Source organism: Chrysochloris asiatica, unplaced genomic scaffold, assembly GCF_000296735.1.
Source record: "Chrysochloris asiatica unplaced genomic scaffold, ChrAsi1.0 scaffold00002, whole genome shotgun sequence".
In the NCBI taxonomy this organism is placed as follows: Eukaryota; Metazoa; Chordata; class Mammalia; order Afrosoricida; family Chrysochloridae; genus Chrysochloris; species Chrysochloris asiatica.
Genome location: NW_006408520.1, coordinates 23,091,468 through 23,110,889, shown reverse-complemented (window position 1 = coordinate 23,110,889; position 19,422 = coordinate 23,091,468). Strand labels below are relative to the sequence as shown.

At 38.1% G+C, this 19,422-nt stretch overlaps 1 pseudogene; it reads left to right on the top strand.

Moving 5' to 3' along the window:
• Positions 1-386: 386 nt before the first annotated feature.
• Positions 387-19,422, top strand: part of LOC102818537 — a 23,254-nt pseudogene continuing 4,218 nt past the window's right edge.

Genomic DNA, 19,422 nt, shown 5'->3' with positions numbered 1-19,422 from the left:
CCTTAACTATCATAGTAATTAACTAGTTGAATAAGAAAAGTAAAAAATCAATAACCATGAACTAACTTTTTAAGTTTAATTGACTTTCCAGTGAAATATTTTCACTTGAGTGCCAGACTTCAATGCCAGATTTTGGAACCAAATCAAAATCAGTTCTAAGTTTCTTTCTGAACAAAAAGGACACTCTTCACTAGAATATAATAGGGTCTGTACATCTATGACTGTAGCCATTTCAAATGCATAGCTTAAATTTTTGTTGTTTTTCAGTCTGTGCCCATTAAAACCTTAGGCACAAAGTCATACATGTTTCATTTAGAGATGAGAAGGAAAAATAAAACAGTGGTTCCACTGACCTATACTCTGCCAAATACTTGTTTTCCCTGAAGATGAAAAAGGACTTTATGATTATGGAGCTTCACGGAAGTAATGACTATAAGATCCAGATAACTGTAGTCCCTAGAAAGAACTGTATTTCATCAAAAAAGGTAATTAGTATTCGCTCACACAGACCTGGTATTTTCTTCTGACCTCTACAAAAAAAAGCATCAATTTGTTCTCTTTTTCTGGACAGCTTCCCATCATTCCTCAAGACAAGATTTCCCTAAAGTGCCACCTTAGAAGATGCAAGCATTGTTAGGTATACCTTTGGTACTAATCCCTTTTCACTGTAATACATCTCTTTCACAATGCCATTGACCAAAGTATGTTTTGGTTTCCTTGCTTAAATAAAATAACATAAAAATAATGTATCATTAAAAAGAAAAAAGTTAATCAAGATAAAACTTAAAATGAGCAATAATTACCTTTTGTTATTGTTGTTAAGGGCCATCCATTCATAGCAAGTCTATAAATGGTTTCCCAAGCTGTAAATCTTCTTGGGTGCAGAAAGCCTCATCTTTCGTCCACAAAAGCAGCTAGTGCCTCAATCCACCAACTTTGTGGTTCACAGTCCAGAGCTTATCCTACACAGCCACCACACTCCACAATAATTACCTTGTGGTTGCTGTTAAGTGCCATCAAGTCAATTTCTACTCATAACAACCCAATATAGGGCTTCTGAAGAGTGGCTGCTGATCTTGCAGTCCAGTCCAAACCAATTATATGGTCGAGTGCTTAGACTCTGTCAATATTATTTTACAACAACCTAAGTCTACGCCCCAGGTGAAAACTTTAAAAAAAAAAAAGTTTTTATTGTGAATTGAGTGGTAGTTTACATGAGAGAACATTGGCTTTACACTCATCCTATTGTATTTCATTTCATTACAATGATTACAATCATTTTTGGATGTACACAAAAACACTCAGGAATATATAATAATTTAAATAACCAAAGTACACATTCTGCAAGTCTGCCTCCTGGCTACCAGAACACAGCCTTTCTCTTTCCAAGAGTCTAGAGTACTCAGCTGCTCCATCTCTCCAAGTCCTCATCTCTGCCTCCTTCTCTGGTGTTGCTGCTTCTCTGGATAGGGTCCCACATTCCACTTGTGCTCTTCTCCCTTGATGGTCCTAGGGTCCTCTGTTCCTGTATTGTAAGATTAACTTATCCCCCCTTTTTGTTAGAAAACTTTATAAGTAGTCATGATAACAATGACTCACTATTGAAACATGAGAATCTTATCCCCATCTCCTTTCACCAGACCCATCTAGACAAGATTAATAGTATTCAGTGGGGATTCTACCTTCCCCCGTAGACTCTGAAACTAAACTCCCTCTTGAAAACTTGTAAGACAGTCACTTCATGCCTTTATAGCCACCACCAATATCTAAGTTGCCCATCCCTATCAACCTCATATACAGAGGGGATAGGATTGATCCTAGATGTGAAGATTCCTTCCCTCTCAGTTGGTATTTTAAGCTACTACATCCATAAGTATAGGTCAAGTTCATCAAACTATAGTAATTTACACTTGTTTCTTTGTAAGAAAAATATTTTTTATCTTCCTCTACCATAGTTCTGATCATCAAGCCATCAAAGCTAGGTCAAATGGGTACTATCTAAAAGTTTGGGAATTCTTGTGTGTCTTCCCTCACTTCATATCAGCTAGGTGCTTCACTCTCAGCTTTCGTCCTCCATGGCTATGGGCTCAAGAGTTCCCAGGTCCCACTATACTTCAGACCAACCAAGCTTTCCTCTTTTCTTTCTCATCTCAAGGTCAATGGGAGTCTATGGAACGTGGTTGAACTCAGCCCATATCTTCATTGTTGCCTTTCCTCCATTTGCACTCACCAGTAGACCAACATGGTCACCAGCAAGCTTACATGCTTGCTCATGTGTTCCCTTTGAGTTTCAGTCTTGGAAGGGAGTTTGTCTTGAAACTTGATTGCTCTTTGCAATGATACAGATTTGCTCTCATATTATTCATAGCTAAACATATAGCATCATCAAATATTACCTTAATTTCACTCAGAAGCCACTGCCACTGCTCTATCTGAATCTAAAAGAAAAGGTTCTAGATAATTTGATGTATATACTAGTTCTACTTTCTTTGTTTTTATACAATTAACCTTGCATTGTTCATTCCCAAGAACATCTGTTGTTGTTGTTGTTGATGTTGAGTGCCGTTGAGTCAGTACCAACCCATAGTGACCCTTTTTAGAGTTTCCAAGGAGCAACTGGTGAGGTTCAACCGCCGATCTTCTGAGTCAAATGACAATGCAGTCCAGCTCATTAACCCACACCAGAGTTGCTGCTAGTTGCCATCAAGTTGGTTCCAACTAATAGTGACCCTGTGCACAACAGAACAAAACACTGGCTGGTTCCAGTGACAGCCTCAAAACTGTTGTTATGTTTTAGTCCACTGATGCTGCCACTGTGTCCATCCATCATGTTGGGGGTTGCCCTCTTTTTTTACTGAGGTTCTACTTTTCCAAGCATAATATCTTTCTCCAGGAACTGGTCACTTCTAATACCATGTCCAAAATAAGAGACAAAGTCTCACTATCCTTGCTTCTAAGGAGCATTCTGGCTGTACTTCTTCCAAGAGAGATTTGTTTGTTCTTCTAGCAATCCATGATACTTTTAATATTCTTCTCCAACACCATAATTCAAATGCATTGGTTCTTCTACATTTTTCTTATTAGTTTCCAATTTTTACATGCATATGAGGCAATTGAAAATACCATGGTTTGGGTCAGGTGCACCTTAGTCCTCAAAGTGACATCTTCGCTTTTTAACATTTTTTAAAGAGGTTTTTTTTTGGCATTTCCCCAATGTACTATGTCCTTTGATTTCTTGATGGCTGCTTCTGTTTATCATGATGTTACTTATTGATTCAGCTGTGAGGATTTTCATTTTCTTTACATTAAAGTGCAATCCACACTGAAGGCTGTAGTCTTTTAAGTGTTTTAAGTCCTCTTTGCTTCTAGCAAGCCAGACTCTGTCATCTGCATATCAGAGGTTGTTAATGAGTCTTCTTCCAAACATTCTTCATATAATCCAGTTTCTCGGCTTATATGCACAGCATAATGATTGAGTAAGTATGGTAAAAGGATACAACTCTGGCCATACCTTTCCTGGTTTTAAACCATTCAATATCCTCTTCTTCTGTTCTAACAATTGCCACTCGGTCTGTGCACATGTTCCTCATAAATACAATCCAGTGTTCTGTAATACCCAGTCTTCATAATGTTGTCCATAGTTTGTATGATACACATAGTCAATCAAGCACAAGTAAATCTTTCTAGTACTCTCTGCTTTCAGCCAAGACACGTCTGCAATTAGCAATGATATGCCTCATTACACATCGTCTTCTGAATTTGGCTTGAATTTCTGGCAGCTCCCTATAAATGTACTGCTGCAACTGTTTTTGAATTATCTTCAGCAAAATTTTAATTGCATATGATATTAATGATGTTGTTCAATGATTTCTGCATACTGTTTGGTCACATTTCTTTGGAATGATATGGATTTCTTCCAATCAGTTGGCCAGGTAGTTGTCTTCTGAGTTTCTTGGCATAGACCAGTGAGTGCCTCAAATATTGCATCAGTTCATTGAAACATTTCAATTTGTATTCCAAGCTCAGTGGTTCAAGCTCACCAGTTACTCCTTGGACACCTTATACAGGTTTACTATGGGTTGGAACTGACTTGATGGCACTTAACAACAACAACAAAACTTGTTTTGGAGTCCTAGTATGACACTATATAAAAAGGATTGGACTGTTAGCCACGAGGTTGGTAGTTCAAACCCACCAGTTGCTCCTCAGAAACCTGATATAGGTTTGCTGTGAGTCAGAAGTAACTCGACAGCACATAACAACAGCAACAGACATGTTTTAATTTTCTTCAGCTTTAGCCTGAACTTGTGTATAAGTGATTGATAGATCTTGAAATGCTACTTTTCATGATGAATGCAACCCACTCCTCTTCAGTTTGTCGTTTCTGGCATAGTAAACCATATGACTGTGTGGTTTCAAAAGGTCAATACCAATCTAATTCAGCTCACTAAAGCCTAGGCCTTCAGGGTCTTCATTTGATGGTGGGAAACTACTCAAATTGGGAATAAGCAGCTGCAAACATTATTAATAATTGGAAGGTGGAATGTACAAAGTATGAATCCAGGAAAATTGGAAGTTATCAAAAATAAAATGAAATGGAATACATAAAGAATAATACTGAGAGTGTCAAATTGAAGAGGAACAGCATCACATTGTCAAAAAGAACATTTCAATATCTATCTTGAAGTACAATTCTGTCTGTGATAGGATAATATCCATACACCTACAAGAGAATATTTTCAATAGCCTCGTATGCATGTGAAAGTTGGACAGTGAATAAGAAAGACCATAGAAAAAAACTGATTTGTGGTATTAGAGAACTGGTGTGGCACTGTGGGTTAATGCGCTAGACTGCAAAGTCAGTTTGAACTGAAAGGTTGGTGGTTCAAGCTCACCAGTCACTCCTTAGAAACCCTCTACAGGGTTGCTATGGGTCGGAACTGACTCGACGGCACTTAACAACAACAACATGCTATTAAAGAAGAATATTGAAGGTACCATGGACTGCCAGAAGAGCAAACAAATCTGTGTAGGAAAAAGTACAACCAGAATGCTTCTTAGAAGTCAAGACGACCAGACTTTGTCTCTCAGACTTCAGATATATTACAGGATTGACCAGTCCCTGGTGAAGGTTATCATGCTTGGTAAAGTGGAGGATCAATGAAAAAGAGGGAGACATCCAACAAGATGAATTTGCAGTTGAGAGTCAAACACAGTGAGATGAAGTAAGAGGGGAAGATGGTTTCCAGAGATTAAAAATAAAGCAAGAGGAAAGGGTGCCATTGAGAGGCAGAGCCCAGCTGTACATGATGAAAACACAGCACTGTTGGTTAATGCACCAGAATGCAAAGCCATGTGAGCTGCATTAGTAGTAGTTCAAGTTCACCAGCTGCCCCTCAGAAACCCTATACAGGGTCACTATGGGTTGGAACTGACTCAGTGGCACTGCAGAACAACAACAACAAGCAGTAATGGGCTCAAGCATAGTAGCAATTGTGAGAATGGTACAGGACCAGGCTGTATTTTGTTCTATTGTAGGTAGGATCACTATGGGTGGGAACCAACTAGACAGCACCTAACAATAACAACAAGAGAGAAAAGTTAATACCACTAGGATTCAACCACTAAAGTCAGTTATGATAAAATTGATAAGCACTGGACCACAAGGCCATTTGAATTGCAAGTTTGGTGGTTAAAACTCACCAGTTGCTCCTCAGAAACCCTATACAGGATTGCTATGAATCAGAACAGACTCAACGGCACTTAACAACCAACTTCTTCAGTCTGAAGTTGAACAAACATGAGATCAAGTTGCACTGGTAATTGCAGATTATTTGAATGGGAAAGTTGAAAACAAGAAGGAAGGATCAGTGGTTGGAAAATATGAACTTGGTGACAGAAATGATGCTGGAGATCACAAGATACAATTTTGCAAGATCAATGATTTACTCATTGCAAATACCTTTTTCAACAACATAAAAAGTGACTATACATCTGGACCTCACTAGATGGAATACACAGTAATCCAATTGACCACATCTTTAAGAAAAGATAATAGAAAAGCTCAATACAATCAGTCAAAGCAAGGCAAGGGACTGGTGGTGGGATAAACCATCAATTGCTCCTATGCAAGTTCATGCTGAAGCTGAAGAAAATTAAAACAAGTTCACGAGAGCTAAAATATGACCTTGAATACATCTCACCTGATTTTAGAGACCATGTCAAGGACTGATTTTAATGCATTAGGCACTGATGACCAAAGACCAAAAGAGTTGTGGAATGACATCACAAATAGCATACAGAAAGAAAGCAAAAGGTCATTTAAAAGACAGGAAGAAAATAAAAGAATAAAATGGATGTCAGAAGAGACTCCGAAACTTGCTCTTGAGTGCAGAGAAGCTAAAGCAAATGGAAAAAAAAAACAAAACAAAACAAAGAAAAACTAAACAGAAAATTTCAAAGGACACCTCAAGAAGACAAAGTCAAGTATTACAACGGAATGTGTCAAGGCTTGGAGTTAGAAACCAAAAGGGAAAAACACACTTCAAGCTGAAAGAACTGAAGCAAACATCCAATCATTGCCTTGAAATAGTGAAGGATTCCATGGGTAGCTATGGGTCACTATTGCCTCGATGGCACTTAACAACAACAACATCAGGGCAAAATATTGAATGATACAATAAGCATCAAAAGAAGATAGAAGGAATACAGTCACTGTACCAAAAATAAATGGTCGATGTTCACCCTTTTCAAGAGGTGTCATATGATCAAGAACTGATGGTGCTGAATGAAGGAAGAAGTCCAAGCTGCACTGAAAACATTGGTGAAAAACAAGGATCCAGGAAGTGATGGAATAGAAATTGAAATCTTTCAACAAACTGATGCAGCCCATCTATGCCAAGGAATTTGGAAGATAGTTACTTACCAACTGATTGTGAAAGATGTATATTTTTGCTCATACCAACATGTGACCCAGTGGAATATGGAAGTCATCATACAATATCATTACTATCACATGCAAGTAACAATTTGCTAAAAATAATTTAAAAATTGTTGCAACAGTACATTAACAGAGAGTTGCCAGAAATTCAAGCCAGATTCAGAAGAAGGCACGAAACTAGGGTTGTTGGCTGAAAGCAGAGGATACTAGCTTTATTGGCTATGCAAAAGCTTTTGATTGTGTGGGTCCTAAGAAAAGATGGATATTATTGCAAAGAATGGGTATTCCAGAACACTTAATTATGTTCATGAGAAACCTGTTTGCAGACCAAGAGGCAGTCATTCAAACAGAACAAAAGGATACTGAATGGTTTGAAGTCAGAAAAGGTGTGTGCCAGGGTTGTATCCTTTTACCATACTTATTCCATCTGTGTGCTGAGCAAATAATCTTAGAAACTGGATTATATGAAAAAGAACATGGCAGCAGAATTGGAGGAAGACTTATTGACAATCTGTGATGTTCAGGTGATACAGCCTTGCTTGCTGGAAGTGAAACTGACTCGAAGTACTTATTAATGAAGATCAAAAACTGCAGTCTTCAGTATGGATCATAACTCAATGTTAAAATAAAAAAAAATTAAAAAGCCTCACATCTGGATAAAAAATATAGCATCTGGATGAAAAAATATATAAATGGCAAAAAGATTTAAGTCATAAAGACTTCATTTTGCTTGTATACACAATCAATTTCATCATGTTGACTGTGGGTACAAGCAAAATGAAGTCCAAAATCAACACTCATGAAAGCAGCAATCAAGAAATTGAAGGACATATTACATTAGACAAATCTTCTGCAAAAGACCTCTTGAAAGTTTTAAAAAGCAAAGATGTCAGTTTGAGTACTAAGGTGCACCTGACCCAAGCTATGATGTTTTCAATTGCCCATATGCATGTGAAAGTTGGACAATGAATAAGGAAGACTGTAGAAAAAGCAATGCATTTGGATTATGGTGTTGGAGAAGAATATTACAAGTACCATGAACTACCAGAAGAACAAACAAATCTATGTTGGAAGAAGTACAACCAGGATTCTCCTTAGAAATGAGGATGACAAGACTTCACCTCTCATACTTCAGACATGTTGCTATCCTTGGGCCTTCATTCACATGACAGCAATCCCCTGGAGCAACTTAGATAAAGTATGTGAACATATTTGCTATGATCACCCACCACTCTGTTTGCTAATTCACTTAGCAAGAGATTGCTTATTCAGTTTCAGGTATCAGTACATATTCAACAATTAGATTTTACAACTAGATAGACCTCCATAGCTATCTAGCATTGGGACAGCTGTGGGACTTCTCTGTGCATCAGTTTCCTTATGTATAAAAGAGACTAATCTTAGTTTGTAGTTTTGTAATACAGATTTAATTAAGATTACATGTACTAACTACAACAGAATGCTTGGTATATATTGGTATCTTAGTGTTACCATAACAGAACAACAAAAAAAAAGGTACCACACAAGTGTGGCTTTAAAGAAAAAAAATACATTTTCTTGGGGAAAATTTTTATTTTGTCATATTCTAGAAGTTAGAATTTAGGGCCTGTGATAGTTAAGGTTTTGTGTCAACTTGACTGGGTCAGGATTCTCAGTGGTTTGGTAGTTAAGACATAATAATCCCCCATGATGAGATCTGTTGTTGTTGTTAGGTGCCATCGAGTCAGTTACCAACTCATAGCAGCCCTGTGCACAACAGAACAAAACACTGCCTAGTCCTGGGTCAACCTCACAATCGCTGCTACCACTGTGCCAATCCATCTCATTAGGGGTCTTCCTCCTTTTCTCCAATCCTCCACTTTACCAAACACCATGTCCTTCTCCAGGAACTGGTCCTTCCTGATAGTATGTGTGAAGTATGAGAGACGAAGTCTAGCCATCCTGGCTTCCAAGGAGCACTCTGGTTGTACTTCTCCCAACACAGATCTGTTTGTTCTTTTGGCAGTCCGTGGTACTTTCAATATTCTCCTCCAACACCATAACTCAAATGCATTAATTCTTGATGATATCTAAATATTGTAATTAACTCCATGATAAGATCTGCTGTAAACAGCCAATTAATTGAAAAGACGTTTCCTCGGGTTAAGATCTGCTTCCAATATATTGAACACATGGGCAAAACTTGCTTGCTTTTCTCCTGGGTCTGGATCCTGTATCATACTACTGCCTGCCAGTCCTAGGAGTCATCAGCAGCCTGTCATTTTATCTGCCCAACCTCCCTGCCTGCCATCTCACCTGCCAATCTTGGTTCATGTGACACATGGACTTTGGTCTTTATATATATATATATATATATAAACTTCACTGGTTTTACTTCTTAGAGAACCTAACCTAAGCCAGGGCCTACCTCTAGGAGCAAGTCCTTCCTTGTCTGTTTCAGTTTCTGGTATTTCTAAACAGGGTCATATTTACAAGTACAACTAATCCTCAGTTCATGACAGGGTTCCATTCTGAAAGCTCTCTCATAAATCAGCTCTGTCATTAGTTGAATACATCATTTTCTTTTTAGTTATCATTATTGCCTTTCATAATCAGTATATTTACAAATCTGGTCTTAATTTGTCTTTGGGGATTGAAAATGTAACATATAAAATTTACAGATAGATATGTTATCAGCAAATTACATGCAGCAACACTGTATGTAATACAAATTGTTAACGTTAAGATGCTTGAGAAACAAAAAATAGACAAAGCACAGTTTGTGATAGCTGTAATGCACACGAAGGCAGGACTTCCTGTACAGGGATTAGGACTTCTACACATATTTTTGAGAGACACAATTCATTCATAACAGCTAGGTGTTCAAAATGTAATGTCCTGTTCATTGTTGAGATACTAACCTTTCCCTGACCCTGAAGCATAAACTTTTTCATTATTTATTTAGTCTTCTGCATACTTAATAGACTATAATATTGTGTAAGCATTACTTTTATATGCACTGAGAAAAAAATTATGTGACTAGCTTCATTGTATTATTCACTTTATTGCATTGGTCTGGAACTGAACCTGCAATATTTCAAGGTGTACCAATACTCAACTCAACTGTCTCTCGTAAGCAAAAATACACCACGAATTTGGTAGCATTTTCCACAATGTGGGATACAAGTTACTTGACACCATCTAGTTAGCCAACATAAATCTAAAAGGTCAAGGCAGGAAAGATTTGTTTTTCCTAAACTTTTCTTTATAACATTATCCCTGGGTGGCACAGTTTGCACTCAAATAGTAAATTAAAGATTGGCAATTTGAACCCATCCATCAGTACCATGGAAGAAAGTTTTGGTGATCTGTTTTCATTAATATTATAGTCAAATAAATTTCTGATGCATTCCCATTCTGTGGGGTCCATTCATAGTGTCACTATGAGTTGGAATCCACTCAATGGAAAAGGGTTTGTTTGGTTTTTTTGTTTGTTTCTTTAAAACAATGCATCGGTATCAGTCACCTCCCATTTATTTTCTTTTGAAACATGCAAGACTGGTACAATATACTTTAGTGATCCAGGCACCTTATTTTCATATTAGAACAACTAGAAAATGTGATGTTACCTCTATGTGTGTAAAGTAGCACAAAGTTATGATTATTGAGGCGTATGCCCAGAACATGTGAGTTCAAAGGGGGGAAGAAGAGCACCCATCTCTAGCAAAATATTTTATACTAAAAAGTATAGCTATTCTGATATAAGACTTACTAAGTGGTGTGCCTAGAAAAAGAAAGTGACTTCATAGCTTATTGCACAATGTCTAGTTTGATTTGCCCTCTCTTAAAAACAAAACAAAACAAAATCATTGTTTCACTGCTTAAAAGCTAGACATTTGGTGATTATACATTCCCTAAAGTTATGGTGTGGCACTGTGGGCTAATGCGTCAGACTGCAAAGTCATTTGAACTGCAAGGTCGATAGTTCAAGCTCACCAACTGCTCCTTGGAAACCCTATCTATACAGGGTCGCTATGGGTCGGAATCGACTCGATGGCACTTAACAACAACAACAACAAAGTAGAAAGTTCCATTGGTTTCATTTTAATCACCTAGATCTTTTCTTGTCTTAGGGAGAGGGAATATATTACATGCTACTTTGATACGTACATGCTTTCTGTTTAGGGAATGGAAAAGAGATTTTTCTATCTACCAGTGAAAAGGCTCTGAACAGAGCTGCCACTCGTCGACTCCTGTTAGTTGAGGAGGTGCCTGTAAAGGGCCAGGTGGTGTTTATGCAGATGACTGAGCAAGTTACAATGTGTTCTTCCTTTTGGATAAAACATTAGTGCATCAGATGTGACAAATCAGATGTTCATCTTCCGCACTTCTGCATTATTTTACATTGAAAATTAGACGATGTGCTGGCTTAGCTTTTTGCTTTTGTTTTTTTGCTTGAGAATAAGTTCATAAATAAAGTTCCCTGTACACTCTGCAAAATTGTAGTCTCACAGAATGACTAACTGGCTAGGTAATATGATAATTGCAACTATACCCACCTTGCATTGTACAAGAGAATAAACACGTGTTTGTGTTATGGTTAACAAAAAGCATACCATTCGTATGCTCGAAAAGCTATTATCATATTCATTCCTGTGCTTTTGCTGTCAGAGCAAAGTGTGGCAGGTTCTCATAAACATCTTGAGATAAAGCACCTGATGCTCCAGTTTCCAACCAGGAAATTAGCATTTGCTGAGCTACTGGTGTGGCTCTGTAGGATCAGCACTGGACTGTGAATTACAAGGTTGGTGGTTCAAACTCACCAGCCTCTCCTCGGAAACCATATACAGGGTTGCTGTGAGTTGGAACCAACTCTAAAGCACTTAAAAACAAGCACCAAAATGTAAGGACCAAAACCTTTTTCCAACATACACTAAAACAGATTTATTTCCAAATTGAAAGGGATGTCTTATATAGATTGTATAATATTTTTAAATCAGACTTTGAAAGAGTCCCCAAATATTTTTTTTAAATATCCATTCCCACTCACAGAATGTGCAGTAGCATTGCCCCCATTTAGCATAATCATGCTTTTAGTCCACTCCAAATCCCCTTACTCTCTATAGCCCTTGTATTTTGATCAAAAAGGAGATAGATTCCTCCTGAGCACAGATTGCCAAACAGACACCAACCAAAAGTTTCTTAATGTAGTTTTGGTGTCTTTATTTATTTATTTTTAAATGTTTTATTGTGAATTATATGATAGTTTACATGGGAGAGCATTCGCTTTATATTCATCCTATAGTATATTGTTTCATTGCCATGGTTACAATCTCCTCCATGCATCATCAACCAACCAAAGGGTATACCCTGCCAGCCTGCCCTCCCCACCCCCTGGGTCATCAGCACACAGCCCCTCTCCCTCTCTGGGTCTAGACTCCCCAGTCATTCCATCTCTCCACATCACTATCTTTGCCTCCATCTCTGGCATCACTGTTTCTCTGGGTAGGGTCCCGCTCTCTGCTCTTCTCCCTTGATGGTCCCAGGGACCTCTGCTCCTAGACTGCAAAGTCAATCACTCCCATCCTTTTGCCACAAAACATCTACCTTTACATTCCCAGCCCTCACAATCAGTCCTGATAACAATTATTCACTATTGTATTACATGGTGTCTTTATTTTTTGAGCTGATATCAATAGATCCAAGTCCTGGTATGGAATTGTAGCAAGGTCGGCAGTTAAAATTCACCAACCACCCCTAAGAAACCCTATACAGGGTTGCTATGAGTCGGAACTGACTTAACAACATCAATGAATCCACCTGATATCAGTGGGTTTGGTTTTGGGGTTTTTTTTATCATGAATCAGGAGCCCTGGTGGCAAAATGGTTAAATGCTCAGCTGCTAACAAAAAGGATGGCAAGATTGACCCCATCAGTGGAAGAAAGATTGAACAATCTACTCCTGTGAAGGCTAGACTTCAAAAAAAAATTTTTTTTAACATTTTGGGGGAAGGTCTACTCTATCACATGCAGCCACTACGAGTCAAATTCAACTCAGTGGCACCTAACAACAACATTCTGAATTAGGATGGCATTCTGTCACTAATGGGAAGCTGAAAGAGTGAAGTGAATGAGCAGTGGTGGTGACTGTCTGCTCTCAAGTCAATTCTGACTCAGCAACCCTGCAGAATAGTTTCTGAGACAGTAAATCTTTATGGGAGCAGAAAGCCTCATCTTTCAGCTGGTGGAGTTAGTCGCCCTACTGGTAACTGACCATGCGGTTAGTCGCCCTACTGGTAACCCACTATGCCACCAGGACTCCTTAATGAAGAGCTTAAGGGCTCTTACAAAGTCTATTGATGCTCACACAATTCAGGCATCCATTCAGCAAATATTTATGTATCTATCATTTGTAGCTCAAGAAAAGACTTTTTCCAGCAGGGACCTATGGGGACAGGGGACTATCAATAAATGTTATAAGAGAAATATATAAGACTTCTGATGAGATACTGTAGGATAAGCATAGTACTGCAAACTACTAGGTCAACTGTTCATACCCAGCTGTTCCTCAGAAACCCCATATAGGATCACTATGAGTCAGAATCGACTCAACAGCACATAACAACAAAATATGAAATTTCAAAGGAGCTTTGATAACACTGGACTGTTAACCAAAAGGTCTATGGTTTGAACTCACCAACCACTCTGCAGGTAAAAAACATGGCCGTCAGCTTCCATAAAGATTAAACCAAAACCAAAGCCATTACCACTGAATTTCATTCCTTCTGATAGCAATCCTACATAGAGTTTCCTAAACTGTAAGTCTTTATGGAGGTAAATAGTTTCATCTTTTTCCCGGAAGTACCTAGTGCTTTAACCATCACTCTTAGAGTGAGAGCCTAAACTACAGCTCCACCATAGTCTTGCAAGCCCTATGGGCAGTCACTGTGAGTCAGAATCAGGTCCACAACAACAGATTTGGGTAATAGGAAATTTCAGAGGTTAGGCAGAATTAGAGGAGACTACATGAAAAAGATAGTATTTTTACTAAGATATGAAGGATAGGCTCTGAGATGTGGAGAGTAAGTGGAGAAAAAGCAGGATAGGAGGAAGAGATAGTAATTGCAAATCTGTTTAGTAATTTATTACTACTATTATGGCAAATAATTTTATTATTTAATGATAATGGTTAATATATTTCAGTGTATTATACAAATGTATTTTGTTTGATGTTTTAATATTAAAATGCTAAGTCTAACATTACAGTTTTATATACTGAATATACATATTTTATTAACTGTAAATAGTAATAATGATTGATTTAATAATACTCATTATAATAGCTCATATTTACAGAACATTTTTCTTTGTGTCATGTACTATTCTAAGCTATATATCAATTTATTTCTCACAACAATTGTGTGAAGTAAGTACTGTTATTTCTGTTGTTGTTAAGTGCCATCGAGTCAGTTCGGACCCATAGCGACCCTGTATAGGGCTTCTTAGGAGCAGCTGGTGAGCTTGAACTGCCGACCTTGCAGTTCAAATGGCGTTGCAGTCTGGTGCATTAACCCACAGCGCCACACAGTTATTTTTGTTAGGTGACTGTGAATTGGCTCCAGCTCACAGTGACGCTATGTACAACAGAATGAAGTATTTTCTGGTCCTGTGCCATCCTCACACTTGTAGCATTTGAGTCCATTGTTGTTTCCACTTGTCAGTACATCTCCATGCACGTTTCATTATAATACTTTGAAATCTTCTGTTCAGGTCTTTTACTTCATCATTTCTTCCTTTTGCTTTAGCTTCTCTTTTTTCTCTGCATTGAAGAACAGGCTTCAGTCTCTTCAGACATCAATTACCGTCTTTTATATTTTCCTGTCTCTTTAATAACCTCTTTCTTTCTTCATGGATGATGTGCTTACTAACAACTCACATTTGTCTGGGCTTTGGTTATTAGTGTTCAGTGCATCAAATCTACTCTTGAGATGGTCTCTAACCTTAGATGGCTTATATTCAAGATTATACTTTGTACTTTGTTTTAATTTTCTTCAGCTTCTATTTGAACTTGCATATGAGTAATTGATGGTCTGTTTTGCAGTCAGCCTTATTCTGACTGATTACACTGAGCTTTTCCATCATCTTTTTTCACATATGTAGTTGATTTTATTCCTATGTATTCCATCTCACAAAGTTCATATGTGTAAGTGCCATCTATGTTGCTGAAAAAGGTATTTGCAATAAATAATTCATTGGGATTGCAAGATTCTCTCATGCACTCTTCAGAGTCATTTCTATCACAAAGACCATATTTTCTAACTACTGATCTTTCCTGTTTGGTTCCAACTTTCACATTCCAGTCACCAGAAATTATTGACTACATGTTTGATCAATTTCAAACTGCAAAAGTTGGTAAAACCTTTAATTTCCTTATCTTTGGGATGAATGGTTGGTGTATAAATTTGAATAATAGTAAGCAGTGGGATATTATACTATCACTGACAGTGTTTTACTTTAGGAAAGATCTTGAAATGTTCTTTTAATGATGAATGCAACACCATTTCCCTTCAATTTGTCATTCCTGATATAACACACCATATAATTCTCTGATTCAATACCAGTCCATTTCAGCTCACTAATGAACTAGGACACTGATAAGACAAATGACATCAACCATCTCTCCCATAGTACTCTCGATAATTCAGTGAAATGAGCACACGGAACACAGACACCATACTTACAGTTACATGATTTATTAGGGAAGCTAATAGGTTACAATGCAGGATAAGAAAATATTCAGGGCACAGTTCTTCCAGTCTGGATAGCTTCTCATTGGCCATGCCTATAGGAAGGCCTCTATTTGTCTAGGCAATGTTACATAGTACCTTTAGGGCTCCTGATAAATGTCTGCAAGACACACAATTCCATTCAGCCTGAGGGCAATTGGCTCTAGCTCCACGGGTCAGCAAACCTAGTTCGCCCAAACAAGCGCCTCAAGGAACCTCACTCTGAAAGCAAACCTTCTACCCAAAGTCACTCAATTTATTCCATGGACTGGGCAGCTCACGTCTCTGTCTCTTGCTTTAGCTCTTGGGTCTGCTGCTTCTCCCATATCAAACCTCTCGGTCCCTGGGCTGAAGAAGTTCAATGTTCAGCGATCTCATGGCTCTGTTTTCTCAATGATAGAGAGATGCCCCCACTTGCTTCTGAGATGCCTCATTTTATAACCATGTTAGAGTTCCAAGTTTTTACAATCACAGTTAATTCTGTTGACAATCATTCACAACTGAATCATATCATCCTATCAGTATCTTCTTCAACCTTCAGGAAAACAGTGATTGGGGCATGGGGAGGGTTTACAAAGGAGCTCTGGTAGCGTAGTGGTTACAAATTGGGCTGCGAACCTCAAGGTCAGCAGTTCGAAACTACCAGCTGTTCTGCAGAAGAAAGATGAGGCTTTCTGCTCCTATAAAGATTTACAGCCTCAGAAACCCTGTTCAGGGTCACTATGGGTCAGAACCGACTCGACGGCACTTAACAAACAACAACAACAAAGACTAAGGTTACAAAGGCTATATTAAATAATTCACTATACCATAGATGCCAAAGGAGCGCTGGTGGAACTGGAGGATATACACTGGACTACTGGCCACAAGTGAGCAATTCAAACCCACTAGCTGACCTTCAGGAGAACCAGGAGCTCGGGAACTCTATAAAGGTTGCTATGAGTCAGGACTGACTCAACAGCACTTAACACCACCACCACATAACAATCTTTTTGTGTTCCATTTCATTTTGGCTTCTTCCAATTTTCCTAGTTTCATGTTTCATACGTTCTACATTCCAATTATTAATGGATGTTTGCAGCTGTTTCTTCTCATTTTGAGTCTTGCTACATCAGCAAACAAAAGTCCAAAATGTTTTGCTCCATCCATGTTATTAAAGTCGACTCTACTTTGAGAGGCAGCTTTTGCCCTGTTGTATTCTGAGTGCCTTCCAACCTGAGGGGCTCATCTTCCAGCAGTACATTAGACAGTGTTCCACTGCTATTCATAAGGAGTTCAGTGGCCAATATAGAATTTTTTTTTGTCCAGCAGTGGAACATCAGGTCCTTCTTCCTAATCTGTGTTAGTCTGGAAGCTCAGGTGAAATCAGTCCAGCATCAGTGCCCCTGCTGTATTTGAAATACCAGTGACACAGCTTCCAGCATCACGGCAACATCCAGCACACCACAGAACAACAAACTGTCAGACAAGTGGCAGAAGTCCTGTTAGCACCCTCATTTCATGACTACAGATCACCCCCAACTCCAATCCAAAAGTAGATTGTCCCCATGAAACCTTTGTTAAGCTTAAATGGCATAACATGAAGATGCAATTACAATGAATTTATATGGAGAAAATTTTAAGCATTCCTAGACTAAAAAAAATAGCCTGCCTAAATGGAGTCCTGGTGTGGCACGGTGGGTTAATGCTTTGGACTGTAAGGTCATTGTGAACCACAAGGTTGTAAGTTCAAGCTCACCAGCTGCTCCTTGGAAACCATATACAGGGTTGCTATGAGTTGAAACTGACTTGACAACACTTAACAACAACTAAACAATCATACTAAATAATACCTAAACCTAAAATAACATTGTTGTTGTTGTTAAGTGCCAGTCGAGTCAATTCTGACCCATAGCGACCCTGTATAGGGTTTCCAAGGAGCAGCTGGTGAGATTGAACCACTGACATTGCAGTCCAAATGACTTTGCAGTCTGACACATTAGCCCATAGTGCCACAGCAGGACTCAAAATAACATTAACATGTAGTAAAAGCCAGAGTAATACGACTCATAGCGACCCTGTATAGGGTTTCTGAAGAGCAGCTGGTGGGTCTGAATTGTCAAATTTGTTGATCACAGTCCAGTGCTGATCCTACATCACCACACCAGGAGTCCGTTCTAGACAGGTATTACTCTTTAATGAATCGTTGCCAAACAAACGCTGAACATTGTTTTACTTTTCACTTTTTTCATAAAAATTGAATTTTCTTCAAATTTCTTTTGGTTCATGAAACAGGTACTAATATAGGTAATTCATAAAAGTGAACTCTCGAAAAGTAGAGGATACTTGTACAAAACTAAGAAAGAATAGCTATTTGTGCAAGGTCATACTACAAGAAAGTAGAGGACACAGGTTTCAGCCAAAGCAAACTGATGTCCAAGCAGATGCTATAGTTACTATGTTCTACTACAATAATAAACATTCTAGCATCAAATAAAATAATAAATTACCAATGTAGAATTTCATATTGTTTTATCATTTTTCTACTTCTCTCTTCTCCTCTCTCTCTCTTTTTTTTTTTTTTTTTGCTGTGTGTATGTGTGTGTGTGTATAGTCCAATAAAATTGTATTTGTGGCACTGAAATTTGAATGTTATATAATTTTCTCTTTTTTAAAATATTGTGAATTAGATGAAGGCTTACAGAACAGATCATCAATTTTATATTCAACAAATCATACGTTCTACATTTCATCTCACTGATTACAATCCCCTGAATGTAACATCACTTATCTCACTTGCTTACCACGTTTCATATTTCCATTCCTCCTTTTCCAGTCTCCTGAGCTTTGTCTTTGGGTAAATGCTGCTCTTTTGATTTCAAATAGATGATTATTTGATGGTAAGTATCCATCGCTTCGGAACAATGCTGTCTATGATAGGGTAATATCCACGCACCTAAAGGGAAGATCAGTTAATACCACTATTATTCAAATTTACAGACCAACCACTAAAGCCAGTGAGGATGAAATAGAAGAATTCTACCAACTTCTTCAATCTGAAATGGATCAAACACGCACTCAAGATGTATTGCTCATTACTGGTGAATGGAATGCAAAGGTTGGGAGCAAAGAGGAAGGACCAGTAGTTGGAAATTTTGGCCTTGGTGACAGAAATGATGCTGGAGAATGAATGATAGATTTCTGCAAAACAAATGATTTGTTTATTTCAAATACCTTCTTTAGACAGTATAACAGACAACTATACACATGGACCTCACCCAGATGGTACACATAGAAATCAAATTGGCTCCATCAGTGGAAACAGACGATGGAAAAGTTCTATATCATCAGTAAAAACAAGGCTAGGGGCAGACTGTGGAATAGACTATAAATTTCTCAGATGTAGATTCAAACTGAAGCTGAAGAAAATGAAAACAAGTCCATGAGAGCAAAAATATGACCTTCATTATATCCCACCTGAATTTAGAGATCATCTGGTAAAAAGATTTGATACATTAAACACTAAACATCAAAGACCAGAAGAGTTGAGGGATGACATCAAGAACATCATACAGGAAGAAAGCAAAAGTCATTAAGAAGAAAAGAAAGAAGGAAAAGATCAAAATGGATGTCAGAAGAGATACTGAAACTTGCTCTCCAGTGTAGAGATGCTAAAGCAAATGGAAGAAATGAGGAGGTACAAGAGCTGAAGAGAAAATTTCAAAGGTCAACTCAATA